We start from the raw sequence: 20,344 nt of genomic DNA, 5'->3' as shown, positions 1-20,344 counted from the left end.
ATCGCATCTCATTTGAAACAAATTTGTCACTCAAGTGGTATTTTTGGAGCATGCAGTACCAGCAAAATTAAATATCGAACAAAATAATAAATCACTGCATGAGGGAAAGAGGGTATGGTTATGTTTTTATATTTCACAAAGGTTTTTATATTTCACAAAGGGATATCCTATGGAGGATACAAAGGTAATTTTGTGTTCTATTTTGGAGGGTTACTTGGAAAGCCAAGATGCCCAAGAGGTATGAACACACGTCTTTAATGTCGGAGGAGAAATTCACCAGCACTGGTCATTGATGGAGGTGGAAGATGTCATCGTGTCTTTCACGAAGAGTTGGTGAGTTATCGATAACACCTGAACAAATTACAAAGTCCTATCACCCTCAGTCAAATGTCAGGTCTGACCATCCCATTTGTGAAATAATGGACCAAAACAAAACAAAAGCGTTCCCTGGCCAATTCCACGTGGTGGGAATAATTGTGGGATTCAAATATATAGCAGTAGAAATACAGATTTGTAACTTATTTAGACTTCAACAAAGGGTCAAAAGAAAATCTATATTGACAATATCATGATTCAAAACAGACGGAGTCGGATTGTTGAAACTTGTTTGAAATGTTGGATTGTTGGAACCTTACCAGGTGCTGATTGTGGAAATGTCGACGTTTTACTAGTCTCAAACATTAAAACTCAAATGGATAAAGCATTTATGGATATTGAACAGATTTGATGTTTCAAACGTCCCGGATCAATAAAACATAAAATCTTCAAATTTCAAGAGCTTCTGGAAAAAGAGAAGAAGAAACACCGGAAAGAAAGAAGAAACAGGTAGAAATGAACAAACAGTACACAGGTAGAAATGAACAATTATAGAAACAGTTTGAAGGAAATACCGTAATGAAGAACCAACAACTCTGTAAAATTACTTTCTGTAAAATTAATCACTAAAATTAATGAAGAACCAGCCTGGTGTTGGCTTCAAGGTTAAGGTTGATGTCTTTGGATCTTTGGCTCTTGAATTTGAGCCCCTGTCGTCCCGTTGAAATAAAACAAAGCGGGTTGAATCAGCCCGTGATCTTTCCGAGGTCGTCAAAATGAGTCACAACTTTATGGTAACAGGGGCACTGCATCGGAGGCACAACGGCGCGACCAGAAAAAATGATGCAACCAGCAGCTACAGGCTACATACGAAAAAACAACAATGAAGAACCAATAACTGTAAAATTAATGAAAAACCAATAACTCTGTGAAATTGTTTCTACTTCAGTGTTGGAGTTTGAAGAAAGCAGAGATAAAGTGTTGCACTCCTGAGTTCATTCATGTTACAGGTGTAAATCGTCCATTTTTATGAGCTCAGATGCTTTCATGTAGAAGTATCTTCCCCTCGGTCGTTTTTCCTTCAAATGTCCCTCTGTTGTGTTCCTTTAACTTTCTGTTGGTGTGTTTCCCTCGTTTCAACTGTGTTCAGGTATATATGACTTTACCTGAAATTACAACAATCTTCGTGATGCTTTGCCAAAGTCTAAATAACCCAACCGTTTCTGGGAGACCGAATTTGTTTTCAATACCGAGAAGTGAATGTGGAAAGGGAAAGCACCAGAGTGGATAATGAACCAAATGATTTGACATGAGAAACAAGGGAACAGCGAAACAGACAATGAGACTTAAACACCAAAACAAACAGGCAAATCTAATCATGTGAATGAACAAAATTAAATTAAATCTTAGCAAACACCAGGACATTGCATCCATTTCCACCCAACTCACATTGTGAAAGTGAATTATCAGACAACTCTTCGCTTTTAAATCAGTAAATGCAGTTCGTGTTAATATACCCACGAGGATGCAAAGCTGTATTTGCTGACCATCCCATGCTGACCATCCCAAGTCTGACCATCCCATTTGTGAAAGAATGGACCAAAACAAAACAAAAGCGTTCCCTGGCCAATCCCACATGGTGAGAATAATTGTCGCATTCAAATATATAGCAGTAGAAATACAGATTTGTAACTTATTTAGACTTCAACAAAGGGTCAAAAGAAAATCGATATTGACAATATTGTAGCGGCTACCGCTGGGTTTTCACAATCGCCTTGCACCCATCAAGGACGCGGAGCGATCACCATGCCGGGCTCGTCCAGGACGCCCGGGCAGGCTCGCCCTCAACTTGCCAGGCCGCAGCCAGGACGCTGGGCCACGCCCCCTCTCGCCTTTCCTGGGCAAACGCTCCGGGATAATATGTATATACAGTGGAACCTTGACTTACGAGTGCCCCAACTTACGAGTTTTTCGAGATACGAGCCGTCGCTCGGGCGGTTTATTGCATTGAGATGCGAGCCGAGATCCGAGTTACGAGCTTTCGCCACCCGGTCACGTGGTTATCTTGCCGTGCAAGTACAGTATCTCTGTCGTATAGTGCTGCATTTTTGTTTTCGCATGTTGGTTATTTTGAGTTTACGCCGCCAGGTGGGTTCTGGTCACGTGGTTATCTTGCCGTGCAAGTACAGTATCTCTGCCGTATAGCGCTGCATTTTTGTTTTCGCATGTTGGTTATTTTGAGTTTACGCCACCAGGTGGGTTCTGGTCACGTGGTTATCTTGCCATGCAAGTACAGTATCTCTGTCATATAGCGCTGCATTTTTGTTTTCGCATGTTGGTTATTTTGAGTTTTCGCCGCCAGGTGGGTTCTGGTCACGTGGTTATCTTGCCGTGCAAGTACAGTATCTCTGACGTATAGCGCTGCATTTTTGTTTTCGCATGTTGGTTATTTTGAGTTTACGCCGCCAGGTGGGTTCCGGTCACGTGGTTATCTTGCCGTGCAAGTACAGTATCTCTGCCGTCAACTTGTTCAGAGTGCCGGCGATAGCTCGCCTTCTCTTTGTGGAAAACATGGTACTGAGAAGAAGAAGAGGATGATGTGCTTGGATATAAAACACGCAATCGTCGAAAAACATGAGCGAGGTGCCGAGGAGGACGTATATAACGGCAGAGGAGAAGAGCATGCCAGGCCACAACTTGTGGATATAAAACACGCAATCGTCGTGTTTTATATAAAACTTGTGCTTGGATATAAGACACGCAATCGTCGAAAAACATGAGCGAGGTGCTGAGGAGGACGTATATAACGGCAGAGGAGAAGAGCATGCCAGGCCACAACTTGTTCAGAGTGCCGGCGATAGCTCGCCTTCTCTTTGTGGAAAACACGGTACTGAGAAGAAGAAGAGGATAATGTGCTTGGATATAAAACACGCAATCGTCGAAAAACATGAGCGAGGTGTCGAGGAGGACGTATATAACGGCAGAGGAGAAGAGCATGCCAGGCCACAACTTGTGGATATAAAACACGCAATCGTCGTGTTTTATATAAAACTTGTGCTTGGATATAAAACACGCAATCGTCGAAAAACATGAGCGAGGTGCCGAGGAGGACGTATATAACGGCAGAGGAGAAGAGCATGCCAGGCCACAACTTGTTCAGAGTGCCGGCGATAGCTCGCCTTCTCTTTGTGGAAAACACGGTGAGATCCTTAACATCCAACAACTAATGGGACGCAAACGGGGCGCCCAGTTTAGCGGTACACACATTGATGAATCACCCTGCCTGTGATTCACCCATGACAGGTTATAGCTGGGTCGGGATTCAAACCCAGGCTGGACAGTTTAGACTTTAGAGTCAAGTGTGCGTACCTCCAGTCCAGGCCATCCTGCCAACTTGTATGCTGCATACAGGTGAAATATAAAGCGCGAGATATTTTTATATATACTGTATATTTAAAAAAAAATTGGTGTGGTTTTTGGCGGGCTGGAACGGATTAATAGCATTTCAATGCATTTTAATGGGGAAATTTGATTTGAGAAACGAGCAATTTGAGTTACGAGCTCGGTCACAGAACGAATTAAACTCGTAAGTCAAGGTTCCACTGTATATTGCTGCCCGATAAACGGGCTTTTCAGAGTGCCTGAGTGTTTGGTTTGATTAAACCAACTCGGATGAATTCCAGCTTTTTGTCGCGTCCATTCTTCCGATCGACGTGGGAGCCCCAGCTCCTTCATTGGTGACCTACCGACATGGACACGGCAGTCGCCCTTAAACTGCCTACCTTCTGGGAGGCTCACGCGGCGGTTTGGTTCACACAGGCGGATTCCCTGTTCGTCCTGCGAGGCATCACGGCCGACGACACCCGCTTCCACCATGTGGTAGCAGCGCTCGGTTCGGCCACCGCGGCCCGCGCCCTGAGCCTCCTCGAGAGCCCGCCAGCCGCTGACAAATACGGCGCGATTAAGAAGCTTCTCCTCGACGCTTTCGCCCTCCCATCGGCGGAACGCGCACAGCGCCTGCTCGACCTGCCCGAGCTCGGCGACACGCGCCCTTCCGAGCGAATGGACTACATGCTTTCACTGCTCGGCGAGCACTCTCCGGCATTCCTGTTCCGGGAGCTGTTCCTCCGTCAGCTGCCTAACCCGGTACGCCTCGCCCTGGCAAGCACGACGATCACAGATCCCCGGGCCCTTGCCAGAGAAGCCGACAAGATCTCCGCCGCAGGACAGCGCATCGCAGCGGCGACATGGGACCCACCGCCGTCCGACGCAACACCCATGGCGCCCGAGCAACCGGCACGGTCGACGACCGAACTGCCGACGCAATTGGCGGCCGCTACACCGAGCCGACCACCTCCAGCACGATGACCGGGGCCTCCACCTGACCAAGCGTGGTGTTACTATCATGCCAGGTTCGGACAGAAGGCCCGGACATGCCGACCCCCGTGCACCTTCGGCAGGCCGGGAAACGGCCGGGCCGGCGTTCATTACCAGCCATGAGCGCCGGCCACACGGGCAACTTACTGTTCATCATGGATAAAGCGTCCGGACGGCGCTTCCTGTGTGACACCGGCGCCCAACTGAGCGTCATACCCGCCTCTGACCAGGACAGGCAATCCACAGTTTGCGGCCCCTCCTTGGTTGCGGCCAACGGATCGACCATCCGCACCTTCAGCCCGCGCAACGTCACACTCTGCTTCGGCGGCCAACGCTTTGCTTGGACGTTTGTAACCGCAAACGTGCCCATGGCTCTGCTAGGCGCCGACTTCCTCTGCGCACACGGACTGCTGGTGGACGTCCAACGGCGTCGTTTAATCAACGCCGAAACCTTCAGCTCCCTGGTATGCACATTGAGCAGCTCCGCGCCGACCGAGCTGACATGCGCCGTCCCGGCGGCGAATGAGTTTGCTCGCCTGCTCACGGAGTTCCCGGCCCTCACGCGGCCGACGTTTTCGGCCGTCGCAGTACGGCATGGGATCGAGCACCACATACCAACCACGGGCCCGCCGGTCTACGCCAGGGCCCGCCGCCTCGACCCAGCCAAGCTCGCCGTGGCGAAGGCCGAATTCGACGCGTTGGAGCACCTCGGCATCGTGCGGCGCTCCGATAGCGCGTGGGCCTCGCCACTGCACATCGTGCCAAAGCCGGGGGGTGGATGGCGCCCGTGTGGCGACTACCGCCGTCTCAATGACGCTACCACCCCCGACAGGTACCCGATCCCGCATATCCAAGACTTCTCCGCCCGTCTGGCGGGACGGGTCATTTTTTCGAAAATTGATCTCATACGGGGATATCACCAGGTACCTGTCAGGGCGGCCGACGTCCCTAAAACGGCAGTCATCACGCCGTTCGGCTTATTCGAATTCTTGCGGATGCCGTTTGGTCTCAAGAACGCGGCTCAGGCGTTCCAGCGCTTGATGGACGGCGTGCTGCGTGACCTGCCGTTCCTTTTCGTTTACCTGGACGACATCCTCGTCGCCAGCACGTCCCGGGCCGAGCACCTCCTCCACCTCCGAACACTGTTCGGGCACCTCAGCGAGCACGGCCTCATCGTCAACCCGGCCAAATGCCACTTCGGCACGACGGCCGTTGATTTTTTGGGCCACCACATCACCAAGAACGGGGCCGTGCTGCTGCCAACCAAGGTCGAGGCCATCACCACGTTCCCGCGTCCCCGCACCATAAAGGCCCTGCAGGAATTCCTGGGAATGGTGAATTTTTATCACCGCTTCGTGCCCCGCGCTGCTCAACTCATGCGGCCCCTCTACGAAGCCCTCCGGGGCAAGCTGGCCAAGCACGACATCGCCTGGTCCGCAGCAATGGATGCGGCCTTCCAAAGCTCAAAGCGGGCCCCCGCCGAAGCAACACTGCTCGCTCACCCGGTGCTCAACGCTCCCATCGCCCTCACCACGGATGCCTCCGACTACGCGGTGGGCGCCGTACATGAGCAATGGGTGAACGGGGTTTGGCAGCCACTCGCGTTTTTCAGCCGGCAGCTCCAGCCGAACGAGCTCAAATACAGCACGTTTGACCGGGAGCTCCTCGGTCTACACCTGGCCGTCCGCCATTTCCGCCACCTCCTGGAGGGCCGACCTTTCACGGCGTTCGTCGACCACAAGCCGTTGGTTTACGCCATGGCCAAGGTCACGGAGCCGTGGTCGGCCCACCAACAGCGCCACCTCTCCGCCGTGTCGGAGTTTACCACGGACATCCGGCACGTCACCGGCAAGCCCTCCGGGCGGCGGACACGGGCCTCCGCCTGGCCGACATCCCCTTCGCGGACACTGTCCTGCTCTGCGACGTCTCCCAAGGCCAGCCTCGCCCCATCGTGCCCGTCACCTGGCAACGCCGCATCTTCGCCTCCCTCCACGGCCTTTCCCACCCGGGCCGGAAAGCTTCCCAGAAGCTGGTGTCGGCGCGATTCGTCTGGCACGGCCTTCGTCGGGACGTCCGCGATTGGACCAGCACCTGCACGGCCTGCCAACGGGCCAAGGTCCACCGACACACCCAGGCCCCGCTGGCACCTTTCACCGTGCCCGAACGACGTTTCGACCACGTCAACGTGGATCTGGTGGGCCCCCTCCCCCCGTCACGGGGGTTCACACACCTGCTCACCATGGTGGACAGGACCACCAGGTGGCCGGAGGCTGTTCCCCTCGTCTCCACCACCACCGCCGACGTGGCGCAGGCTTTCATCGCCACCTGGGTCGCCCGCTTCGGCGCACCGGCGGACATCTCGTCAGACCGCAGACCACAGTTCACCTCCGAGCTGTGGGGCGCGGTCGCCCGCAACCTGGGGGTCAAGCTCCACCGTACTACGGCCTACCACCCCCAAGCAAACGGGTTGTGCGAGCGATTCCACCGCTCCATGAAGGCCGCGCTCATGGCCGGCCTTCAAGACGGCGGTTGGGCCAACCGGCTGCCGTGGGTCCTTTTGGGCCTCCGCACGGCCCCCAAGGAGGACCTCCAGGCATCCACCGCCGAGCTTGTCTATGGCCAGGCGCTACGCGTCCCGGGCGAATTCGTGCCCGACGCTACCAGTCCCTGGTCCGCAGCTCACCAGCGCTCGGACCTCCAGGAGGCCGCCCGACGGTTTGCCCCCGTGCCAACATCCCACCACGGTGACCCCCAGTCCTACGTCCCCCCAGCACTTCGCACAGCGGAGTATGTTTTTGTGCGTCACGACGCACATCGGGGGCCACTCCGGCCGCCGTACGACGGGCCCTTCCGGGTGCTGCGACGGGACGACAAGTCGTTCATCATCGACATCGGCGGCAGGTCGGACCGGATTGCGGTGGACCGCCTCAAGCCGGCGCACGTGGACGTCGACCACCCACCACGGGTGGCCCTTCCGCCATGGCGACGCCGCCCCCCATCCACGGTGCCCCCCACTCGACCGCCAACCACCACACCGGACCCCCTCCCATGACCCGCCAGGGGTCGCTTTGGCCGGGTCATCAGGAACCCCCTCAAATTGACCCTGCCGGTGCAAGTCGATTCTGGGGGGACGTGTGTAGCGGCTACCGCTGGGTTTTCACAATCGCCTTGCACCTATCAAGGACGCGGAGCGATCACCATGCCGGGCTCGTCCAGGACGCCCGGGCAGGCTCGCCCTCAACTTGCCAGGCCGCAGCCAGGACGCTGGGCCACGCCCATTCTCGCCTTTCCTGGGCAAACGCTCCTGGATAATATGTATATATATTGCTGCCCGATAAATGGGGTTTTCAGAGTGCCTGAGTGTTTGGTTTGATTAAAGCAACTCGGATGAATTCCAGCTTTTTGTCGCGTCCATTCTTCCGATCGACGTGGGAGCCCCAGCTCCTTCAATATCATGATTCAATACAGACGGAGTCGTATTATTGAAACTTGTTTAAAATGTTGGATTGTTGGAACCTTACAAGGTGCTGATTGTGGAAATGCCGACGTTTTACTAGTCTCAAAGATTAAAACTCAAATGGATAAAGCATTTGTGGATATTGAACAGATTTGATGTTTCAAACGTCCCAGATAAATAAAACATAAAATCGACAAATTTCAAAAGCTTCTGGAAAAAGAGAAGAAGAAACACCGGAAAGAAAGAAGAAACAGGTAGAAATGAACAAACAGTACACAGGTAGAAATGAACAATTATAGAAACAGTTTCAAGGAAATACCGTGATGAAGAACCAACAACTCTGTAAAATTACTTTCTGTAAAATTAATAACTAAAATTAATGAAGAACCAGCCTGGTGTTGGCTTCAAGGTTAAGGTGGATGTCTTTAGATCTTAAGGTCTTGAATTTGAGCCCCTGTCGTACCGTTGAAATAAAACAAAGCGGGTTGAATCAGCCCGTCATCTTTCCGAGGTCGTCAAAATGAGTTACAACTTAATGGTAACAGGGGCACTGCATCGGAGGCACAACGGTGCGACCAAAAACAAGAAAAAATGATGCAACCAGCAGCTACAGGCTACATACGAAAAAACAACAATGAAGAACCAATAACTGTAAAAATAATGAAAAACCAATAACTGTGAAATTGTTTCTACTTCAGTGTTGGAGTTTAAAGAAAGCAGAGATAATGTGTTGCACTCCTGAGTTCATTCATGTTACAGGTGTAAATCGTCCATTTTTATGAGCTCAGATGCTTTCACGTAAAAGGTTCTTCCCCTCGGTCGTTTTTCCTTCAAATGTCCCTCTGCTGTGTTCCTTTAACTTTCTGTTGGTGTGTTTCCCTCGTTCAACTGTGTTCAGGTATATATGACATCATCTGAAATTACAACAATCTTCGTGATGCTTTTGTTACGTGTTCCTCCCCGACTTCCTGGTCTCGGTATACCTCCGAACGCCGGGAGGAGCCACGGCAGAAAAATATGTTATTCCGTGTCGAAATCAATATGGAAACCACACCAAGAGTTATCCACAACCAAAGAATGTATTAAAAAGCACACAGGAAGAACCATACAACAATGATAGCAATCAACCATATAATCAATCTTAAGATGGTACCATCTTATCTAGTAACTTAACTCAAACTCACGGCACTCCCAGGAAATGGAACCGAGCACTCCTCAATGTCTCTATAACTCTCCAAGGTGAAGTTGATTCGCTCCAGCGATCGTTGAAACAATGTCCGATCAAGATCAATCGAGGCGTAGGCGGGCGAAGCGACACAGAAGTCACATGGTCCAACACCCAGCAAACTCGCGGTAGAATGGAAAATCCCCAAAGACGCACGCCGACGTACACGTTCGCCGCTCAATCAGCGAACCGCCGTGTAATCTTCAAATGCCGCTTTAGTGCACAGCCCTCCCCGGCAGACCACCGGAGGGTAAGACCAGCCGACGCAACAAAAACCTTTTCCGATGAATGCAGCGCGCGGGGCAAAATGGCGGATGGCTCTCACTCGAGCCGGAGCCTCTAGGCAAGGATTCTCCGGAACATCAATGCCGATACCTGATTACGCAGGTTCCTCAATACTCCGGCGATAACACCTATCGCACGAACTTCCTTTCAAGGTCGCAAAGTTCACTCACGACGTTCGCTCGACCACGCCCGTAACGGAGCTTCGACACGCGTCTTCCCCGACCTTTGCCTCATGACCTCTTCCTCTTCGCTCGACGTCTTCCGGTGCACGATCCGATTTCCTGTTTCATTTTTACCATGAGTGCTTTTAACATTTTAATCACAATAACCATTTCCTTTAAAAAACAATAATCGCCGTTTCCTTCCAACCCCGATAAGAATAATAATACCGAACCAGAAATGTTTCACGTGGTTGAAAACCACCACCACGGAAGGGCCGAATCCGTAACACTTTGCAAAAGTCTAAATAACACAACCGTTTCTGGGAGACCGAATTTGTTTTCAATACCATGAAGTGAATGTAGAAATGGAAAGCACCAGATTGGATAATAAACCAAATGATTTGACATGAGAAACAAGGGAACAGCGAAACAGACAATGAGACTTAAACACTAAAACAAACAGGCAAATCTAATCATGTGAATGAACAAAATTAAATTAAATCTTAGCAAACACCAAGACATTGCATCCATTTCCACCCATCCCACATTGTGAAAGTGAATTAGCAGACACCTCTTCGCTTTTAAATCAGTAAATGCTGTTAGTGTTAATATACCCATGAGGATGCAAAGCTGTATTTGATGTTTGAGTACTTGTGACATTGATATCGCTTAAATGCTCTTTTATAATGTTGAAGTGCGTTACATATTTGTCAAATTTGTACAAGCAGACATCATTGAGATATTGTAATATTATGGGAGAAATTTGTCAATAATATAAAGTGTCCAATCTTGTTGAAAGGAGTTTTGACAAGACAGCATTGAATTGGAATCTTTAACATAACTGATTCAAATGACGTCAAGAGACCAATAATTATTCTCTCCATGAGTATCAAACCTCCTCAGTGAGGTTGGGTCGAGTTGGAAATGTTTATTCAAGATGGAAAAGTAAGGCTGACACAGATGGGTTCTTGAAAGAGTGGAAACGATTCATTTACGTCACTATTATTACCTCTGCTACCGAAGGTGGATGGAGGTTGTGTTGTCACCCCTGTCTGTTCGTGTGTCGTTCTGTGAACAGGATATCTCATAAAGTTTTGGACAGATTCGGACGAAATGTGGTGGAGATGTTGGGTGTGTGACAAGTACGAAATGATTAGATTTTGGTGAATATCTGGATCCGAGAATTGTTTAAGTGTTTTTTCACCATCGAGTGATCGGACAAAAACTATATATAGCATGATATTTCAAAAGGTTATGGATGAATTGTGACAAAACTAGGTGGATGAGTTGGGTCAGTGATGAGAACCAGCCGATAGACTTTGGTTCAGGTCTGAATCCAGATCTGGTCTAGCAGTGGGATATACAGTACATGGCAAACTGTTCAGCCGGGCGGAGGTTTGCACTCCACCGAGTGTCGTTCTAGTTATTATTGTGAAACAAAATGATATTTGAAACAAGAACGAATCTATATTATAATAGCCGTAGATGCTTCTGTTGGGTGTCTGTCCGGGGTGTGGCTTACTTGGTTTGCAGAGTAGCTCCACCCATAGCTCCACCCATTCTGGGAGTGGCTTCATATAATTATAAACAAATATCCACCATTTTATTAACTCGCATAGCTTTGAGGCCTGTTTTGTAGGCCCGTGGTGTCTTGCTCTCTCCCAGTTTTATTTCAAATCAAATTCGATATATCATTTCATTTTTCACAGTCGCTAACATAGTTTTAGACTCGGTTGAAAAAAAACGGGAAGAAAATACAATGAAAGTTGCCGTTTATAGAACGAAATGAATTCTCAAACACCTGTAACTTCAAGGCCATTGAGTCTCTCTCACGCCTTTATCTCCAATCTAACTCACCATATGATTTCATTTTTATCGATGGTTTTACTTTTAGACTCGGTGTCAGCAATAATTGAGAACATTCCACACACGCGGGAAAATGCAGAGATATATTTTTAAAAATCGCGTCATGGTGTATCATACACCGCCCAACATGACACCGACGGCAATGTGTCGATATATATTAAAAATTCGCTTTTGCTTTTCCGTTAAGATATATTACTTTTTCGTTTGATGACAGTCGTCACAAAAACGACAGCAGTGATGCCGACATATATTTCTTCGTTTTTATTTCATTCAACATTATTAGCCGGAAGTAAAATATGTTTCAGGAAATTACCGAGAGATATTTCTTCGTTTTTTTATTAGTTATGTGCGCATACACTTTAAATAGGTTTATTTGAAATCTTTAATTTTCCACAAACATTCCACACACGCGGGAAAATGCAGAGATATATTTTTTAAAATCGCGTCATGATGTATCATACACCGCCCAACATGACACCGACGGCAATGTGTCGATATATATTAAAAATTCGCTTTTGCTTTTCCGTTAAGATATATTACTTTCTTTTTCGTTTGATGACAGTCGTCACAAAAACGTCAACAATGATGCCGACATATATTTCTTCGTTTTTATTTCATTCAACATTATTAGCAGGAAGTAAAATATGTTTCAGGAAATTTCAGGACGGGGAATTTCTTCGTTTTTTTATTAGTTATGTGCGCATACACTTTAAATAGGTTTATTTGAAATCTTTAATTTTCCACAATATAATTTACTTGCCATTTATCATTTGATGATTACGAGACACTTCTTCTAGAGGATCGTGACAATTCATGCGCTGCGTGGAAACTTCTATTTCCAAAATGAATGAGACGGTCGATGAAGAACGCAGACTTGAACAGGATGTAGCAAGAAAGCGAATGAGACACGCGAACGAGTCCGTCGACGAACGTCAATGCAAACTTGCGGGGTCACCCATGGGAATCCCACGGGCATGGATGTGTGTGACATTTCGACATATTGAGTTAGATGCTGCACATTCATTTTTACAAAATGGTTACTGGCAAGTCATCAGATCCAGAAATGGTGTAATGAACACAATTTATTTACGCGAAAGCAAGACGGCCCGATTTCCGATTCCGATGGGCCGACGGGCGAGACGGGCCAGACGGGCCAGACGGGCCAGACGGGCCAGACGGGCCGACGGGCGAGACGGGCCGACGGGCGAGACGGGCCGATTTGGAGCAAGAAAAAGAACGAGACGGGAGAAAAACGCGAGAAACGAGACGGGGAAAGCCGATTGGAGAGGCGAGTGAGGAGCGATTGGAGAGGCGAGTGAGGCGCGATTGGAGAAGCGAGTGAGGAGCGATTGGAGAGGTGAGTGAGGAGCGATTGGAGAGGCGAGTGAGGAGCAAATGGAGAGGCGAGTGAGGAGCGATTGGAGAGGCGAGTGAGGAGCGATTGGAGAGGCGAGTGAGGAGCGATTGGAGGGGCGAGTGAGGAGCGATTGGAGGGGCGAGTGAGGAGCGATTGGAGAGGCGAGTGAGGAGCGATTGGAGAGGCGAGTGAGGAGCGATTGGAGAGGCGAGTGATGAGCTATTGGAGAGGCGAGTGAGGAGCGATTGGAGAGGCGAGTGAGGAGCGATTGGAGAGGCGAGTGAGGAGCGATTGGAGAGGCGAGTGAGGAGCGATTGGAGAGGCGAGTGAGGAGCGATTGGAGAGGTGAGTGAGGAGCGATTGGAGAGGAGAGTGAGGGATTGGAGAGGAGTGTGAGGGATTGAAGAGGTGAGGGATTGGAGAGGAGAGGAATGTGAGGGATTGGAGAGGAGAGGAGTGCTAGGTGGAGAGAGGAGAGTGTCAGGTGGAGAGAGGAGAGTGTCAGGTGGAGAGAGGAGAGTGTCAGGTGGAGAGAGGAGAGTGTCAGGTGGAGAGAGGAGAGTGTCAGGTGGAGAGAGGAGAGTGTCAGGTGGAGAGAGGAGAGTGTCAGGTGGAGAGAGGAGAGTGTCAGGTGGAGAGAGGAGAGTGTCAGGTGGAGAGGAGTGAGGAGTCACATATTATGTGAAATAAATAAATTGTGTTCATTACACCATTTCTGGATCTGATGAATTGCCAGTAACCATTTTGTGCAGCATCTAACTCAATATGTCGAAATGTCCCACGGGTGACCCCACTATATTTCTTCGTTTTTATTTCACTCAACATTATTATCCGGAAGTAAAGGTTCGCATGTTCATTTCACGTGTGCAAAAACAAACTCCATTTCACGTGTGCATGGACATGAAACACAGACGGGAAATTGCTAAGAGATATTTCGTTCGAAGCAATTCTACACCGCCCAAATAAAATATTTCACCGATACACCGAGCGAATTTCAGCGAATTTCAGCGAATTTCACCTAGTTTCAGGAAATTACCCAGAGATATTTCTTCGTTTTTATTTCATTAGTTACTAGCAGAAGTACTCACCGTTGCCGGACGGGGGAGGGGGGGAGGGCACGTACACTTTAAACATGTATATACATGTGGGATGTGGGATATATACATGTGGGACGTGTGTGTGTGTGTGTGTGTGTGTGTGTGTGTGTGTGTGTGTGTGTGTGTGTGTGTGTGTGTGTGTGTGCGTGCGTGCATGCATATATGTGTATGTGTATATATATGTCTGTATGTGTATATGTGTGTGTGTGTGTTTGTGTGTGTGTGTGTGTGGGTGTACATGTGTGTATGTGTATATATATGTGTGTGTATATGTGTATGTGCATATGTGTATGTGTGTGCATGTGTGTCGGTGTACATGTGTGTGTACACATGTGTATGTGTGTGTATATATGTGTGTATGTGTATATATGTGTGTGTCTGTATGTGTATATATGTGTGTCTGTATGTGTATATATATGTGTGTGCATGTGTGTGGGTGTACATGTGTGTGTGTGTGTGTGTGTATGTATGTATATGTGTGTATGTGTATGCATGTGTGTGTGTGTGTCTGTGTGTGTGTATGTGTATATGTGTATGTGTCTGTGTGTGTATATGTGTATGTGTGTGCATGTGTGTGTATCCATATGTGTATGTGTATATGTGTGTATGTGTATATGCATGTGTCGGTGTACATGTGTGTGTACGTGTGCGTGCATGTGTGTGTGTGTGTGTGTGTGTGTATGTGTACGTGTGTGTGTGTGTGTGTGTGTGTTTGTGTGGGTGTGTGAATAGGAGAGAGACCGAATTGTGAGATACAGAAATGAAAAAACGAGGTGTGTGTGTGTGTGTGTGTGTGTGTGTGTGTGTGTGTGTGTGTGTGTGTGTGTGTGTGTGTGTGTGTGTGTGTTATTGTGAGACAGGTGCAGCATCTAACTCAATATGTCGAAATGTCACACACGTCCATGCCCGTGGGATTCCCACGGGTGACCCCACTAGTCTATATTATAATAGGCTACGGTGATTCTGTTGGACGTCTGTCCGGGGGTGTGGCTTAGTCCGTTTGCAGAGGAGCTCCACCCATTCTTGGAGAGGCTTCATGTAAACAAATATCCACCATTTTATTAACTCGAATAGCTTTGAGGCCTGTTTAGTTAGGCCCGTGCTGTCTTTCTCTCTCACACAGGTTTATTTCAATTCTAATTCGATATATCATTTCATTTTTAACAGTCGCTAACATAGTGTTAGACTCGGTTGAAAAAAAACGGGAAGAGAATCCCAAGAAAGTTTCCGTTTATAGAACGAAATGATTTCTCAAAGGCCTGTAAACGAAACGCCCATTTTATCGAATTCACCATCTGATTTAATTTTTATCGATGGTTTTAGACTCGGTGTCAGAAATAATTGAGAACATTCATGCACACACGGGAAATTGCCGAGATATATTTATAAAAATCGCGCCACGATGATACACGAAAATACACCGCCTAAAATAACATTCGGGGAAAATGTCGACATATATTAAAAATTCGCTTTTTCTTTTCCGTTAACATTTATTACTTTTACGTTTTATGAGAGTCGGCACAAAAACGACATGTATATCTTCGTTCTTTCTTATTTCATTCAACATTATTATCCGGAAGTAAAATATGTTTCAGGAAATTACCGAGAGATATTCACTGATCTCTATATTAACTGGATGGGTGGACTAATGGTGATTGGCCTATTCTCGTTGAGGCAACAGGAAGTGACCTGGCGCCATCTTGACACCCCCAAAACAATCGTTCATTCGACTTGTTGCGTGCTTGCGGACCTGGTGAATGTTGCCATAAAAGCTAGATATTTATAGTAATTTTGGATTGCAAATCAACTCTTTTAAGAATTTTATTGTGACAAGCGACAGGATGCCTGCGTGCGTTTCGTTTGGTTGTACAAACCGCGATGAGCGCAACAAAAGAGAGAAAGGAGTGACTTTCCATCAGTAAGTTTTAAATTTTTTCTTCATGACTTTGATTTTCAATGTCTGTCGGGCCTTGTCGTCAGGCTCACGTAGCCCTAGCGGACCGCATATTGTGAATTGTCATTGATGAAATATTAACCTGCACAGTGACATTGCCCGGGTCTGCTAGTTCGCTAGGACTAAGTTGACCAGCAATTGTATAATTTATGCACTAAAATGTAATTGTTGACTGTTTATTCATTTGTGGAATGACTCGTTGACAGTGATCTCAATGTATCAGCGTACAGAGGCACATATTAGAGCAGGAAATATTTAATTGCATGGGTTTATCCCTGGTCTGTTCTAACTTGTTATAACAGATCTTCAACTCGCAGAACTGCTGTTGATAAATCAGGCAAAGAACAAAATAATTTTGGCCTAGCAGCAAACAAAAATACAGACTATAATTTCAAATTTTACTTTTATTTTTATGTCAACCGACAAGTATTGTTTATAGTAAATTTTGTTCTCCCTGTGTGGGAATTCCCATTTTCATTTTATCATGACCGACTATTGTTATATTTCATGACAACATCTGTCAACCAATGCAAGGATGACGTTAACAGAATGTATTTGGCATGCAGGTTCCCACACTGTGATCCAGAAAGGCTACGGAGGTGGGTGTTGAACACAAAGAGGGACAAGTGGCTACCTAATTCAAGATCACGTCTCTGTTCCGACCATTTCACAGACGACAGTTTTGACAGGACTGGTCAAACAGTTCGTCTGAGGCCAAATGCAGTTCCCACCATTTTTGGATTTCCTGACCACCTTCAGAAGGTAAATGCAAATGTCATGATCTCATGAGTACATTTTCAACAACAAATTAAGTTTCATGTCTTTTGTCATTTGATGTTAGCTGATGTAATTGCTATCGATTTCACTGCATTACACAAGACGATGTGAATTCAGCAGTCTCAGGATGCCTTCTTGAGACGATTCCAACGCAATCAGCCTTGTGTTTCTATGTCAATTAGTTCCTGAGATATTACGCAAAATGTGATTCTAAGGTTTTTTGAGATCCTGATCTCGTACAGCTCGTATTATAAAGCACCAGAGCATTTGTAAAGTTGTTCTGGATAGATATATACTGGAATATAATTATTTTTAATATTTAATTTCCAGAAAGCTACAACTCGCAGACAAACCAAAGTCAGGAACGACTGCACCACTGAACCAGGCTCCAGCACAGAGTCCACTCAACCTGATCCAACATCTGAGTCCATGTGCCACCAAGACCACTCCTATGCCACGATGGCATCTCCAAGAAAATTGAAACACAAATTGGATGACGCCAGTGCTCAGCTGCAAAGTTGCAATAAGAAACTAAAACTTGAAAAGCAGAAAACAAGGCGTTTGTTGCAAAAAGTGAATGATATGAGTGTGGTTGTGACATCTTTGCGTGATAAGAACTTGATCACCACAAATTGTGCGGAAATGTTGGAGACAACATTCAGTGGTATTCCAAAAGAAGTCATGAAGAGAATTCTGAGCAATACGAATAAATCTGCATCCTATCCAGAAGAACTAAGATCATTTGCTATGACTCTTCAGTTTTACTCCAGTAAAGCATATGACTATGTGAGAGAGTCTTTTGATTTGGCCTTGCCACATCCACGTCAAATTAGGTCATGGTACAAGGGCATCGAAGGAGATCCAGGTTTCACCAAGGCTGCATTTAATGCCCTACAAATGCGTGCCAAAGACTACGCAAGCCAAGGGAAGGAGGTTGTGTGTGCCATCATGTTTGATGAGATTGCAATTCGCAAGCATGTTGAATTCGCCAATGGAAGATACCATGGATATGTCGACATCGGTAGTGGGAAATTTGATGATTCTACACCGGTGGCAAGAGATGCTCTGGTGTTCATGGCCGTATCGGTGAATGAATCTTGGAAAATACCCTTGGGATATTTCCTCATAGTTACCATGAATGGCGAGCACCGCGCTAATGTTGTAATGGAATGCTTTCACCGTCTACATGAGGCAGGTGTTCGAGCCGTCTCGCTTACATGTGATGGACCTTCTTGTCACCTGGCCATGATGCGTTGTTTGGGTGCAAAAATCGATGTCACTGCATTGGATCCATCTTTCGCCCATCCAGCTGATCCAACCCAAAGAGTGCATGTGATTCTGGATGCCTGCCTCAACAGCTGTTGCGGAATGCATTGGCAGACGGTGGACTTTTCCAGACCAGTGATTGCAGGACTGTAAGGTGGCTGTACATTGAAGAGTTGAACGCTCTCCAAAAATCCGAAGGACTTTGTCTTGGAAATAAACTGAGGAGTGCTCACATACAGTGGAAGAAGCAGAAGATGAAGGTAAATCTCGCTGCGCAAGATTTCAGTGCCAGTGTTGCTCATGCATTGCAATACTGCAATGAGGGTCTCCAACTGCCACAGTTCAAGGGATGTGAAGCGACAGTGGAATTTATCAGGCACATCGACAGTGCCTTTGATGTGTTGAACAGCAGAAATCCCCTTGGGAAAGGCTTCAAAGCACCTATGAGGAAAACCAACAAAGACAGATGGTGGAAAATAATGGAAGGAGCCAAAGAAATCCTCCTCAGTCTGAAAGATAGATCAGGCTCTCCGATGCATCTCGGTCCTCGGAAGACAGGGTTCATTGGTTTTATTGTTAGCATGGAGAGCACAATCAACTTGTTCTCTGAACTTGTTGATTCACCAAATGCCCCTCTGACATATCTCCTGACATACAAATTCAGTTAGGATCACATCGAACTATTCTTTGCAGCTGTACGGGCACGAGGTGGCTTCAACAACAATCCCACAGCGAGACAGTTCAAGGCGGCGTATAAGCGCCTTCTGGTCCGACATGCAGTCAAGAACGGAACAGGAAATTGTGCAATCTTGGACAGAACTGATGTTCTCCACATTGACAACGTATCGCAATCCACAGTTAACGTGGCAAGAAAATATGACCTGCTCATCAGAGATCCCACTGCAGATGAACATGATTATGCAGATACACCGAATTTTGAGGAGGTGTCAGAGTACAAAGAAGCTGCTGTCAACTACATTGCTGGTTTTGTGGTGCGCATGATGCGGAAAAGAACAAGTTGCATGCAGTGCACGAAAGCATTGGGTGCTATCAATGGAGAGAGCCACCAGTTTGTGGCCATGCAGGACCGTGGAGGCCTGGAGAAGGCATCCTCAAGCATCGTCTCCGTATGCATGGAAACTGAGAAATGTTTTCAACGTATGATGAAAATATCGGATGGAAAACTTCCACAAGGTCAAGGAATCTGTTCCGCAGTGGCAAGGAGTGTACTAAAAAACTCATCTGCAATGAATCTTTTTCCTGATCTCCATTCGCACCAGTTCGATACAGCAGTGGAAGACAACCACATCCACAAGCTGGTGACCATGGCTTCATCCTGCTACAGCAAAATAAAGCTTTTCCACATGGGAAAAGAACACACAGAAATTATTACTGGTGATAAAGTGCGAAAGCAAATGTCAAGATTAGTGCTGTTCAAGCATCAGTGAATTGAATCTAGTTGTGTGTTTTGTGCACTGATCTCTATAATAACTATAGAGATCAGTGGTTTGCGTCCATGTAGTGTTCATCATTGTGAACTTCAGTATTTTGTGGAACATTAATGTCCACAAGTCCTGTTTATATACTGTCAAATGTGACATGGATGTTGTATATGTTTGTTATTACTTACCTAGTTAATATCGTGACATCATTTTTGCACATGTAATTTTTATTTGCACAAATATTTGGGTTTGTTATTATTGTTTCAGTGAAAGTTGCATCTTGCCAAATTTATTAATAATTCCTATACATGTGTTTTGTAATTACTTTGTTTCATTTTGTAATTGTTGGAATCTCGCTCTTGATGTATTGGTACTACATCTACAAGACAAATTCTTTTGCACAATAAATCATACAATAAATTTGTTATAAATAATAATTAAGTTTTGTTGCTGCATTTTCCAAGATTGTTCAAAAGTATGTTAAAATGCTTGTTTGAATGGCGTTTTAAGCTGAACTTAACCTTGTAATTCACTTCGGATACACTGAATAACAACATCTTCTCAATCCATGTATACATCATTATGATAAATTTTCAGATATCTGACGCTGAATAGAAACCAAAATGCACCTCCTCATTTAACTGAAACTTAGACAATTATTAATGAGGATAACCTGGAGTTGGCAAGAACAAACAACCTATAGTAACCATAACTATTATACACTATATACACCATATGAAGTAGGTGCAATTTATGTTTTAATAT

General features: G+C 46.7%; 1 long non-coding RNA gene across 3 annotated transcripts in view; it reads left to right on the top strand.

The window, feature by feature from the left end:
- The window catches only part of LOC137433946 (uncharacterized), a 737,502-nt gene that overhangs the window by 463,240 nt on the left and 253,918 nt on the right, over positions 1 to 20,344 (top strand). For all 3 annotated transcript variants that reach the window (XR_013624782.1, XR_013624783.1, XR_013624784.1), the window contains exon 4: positions 16,661 to 16,856. This is a non-coding gene — a long non-coding RNA (uncharacterized LOC137433946). The remainder of the gene's footprint in view (positions 1 to 16,660; positions 16,857 to 20,344) is intronic.

Source organism: Myxine glutinosa, chromosome 10 (genome assembly GCF_964187855.1).
Source record: "Myxine glutinosa chromosome 10, kmMyxGlut1.1, whole genome shotgun sequence".
Lineage (NCBI taxonomy): Eukaryota > Metazoa > Chordata > Myxini > Myxiniformes > Myxinidae > Myxine > Myxine glutinosa.
This window is presented reverse-complemented; position numbering and strand designations above follow the sequence as displayed.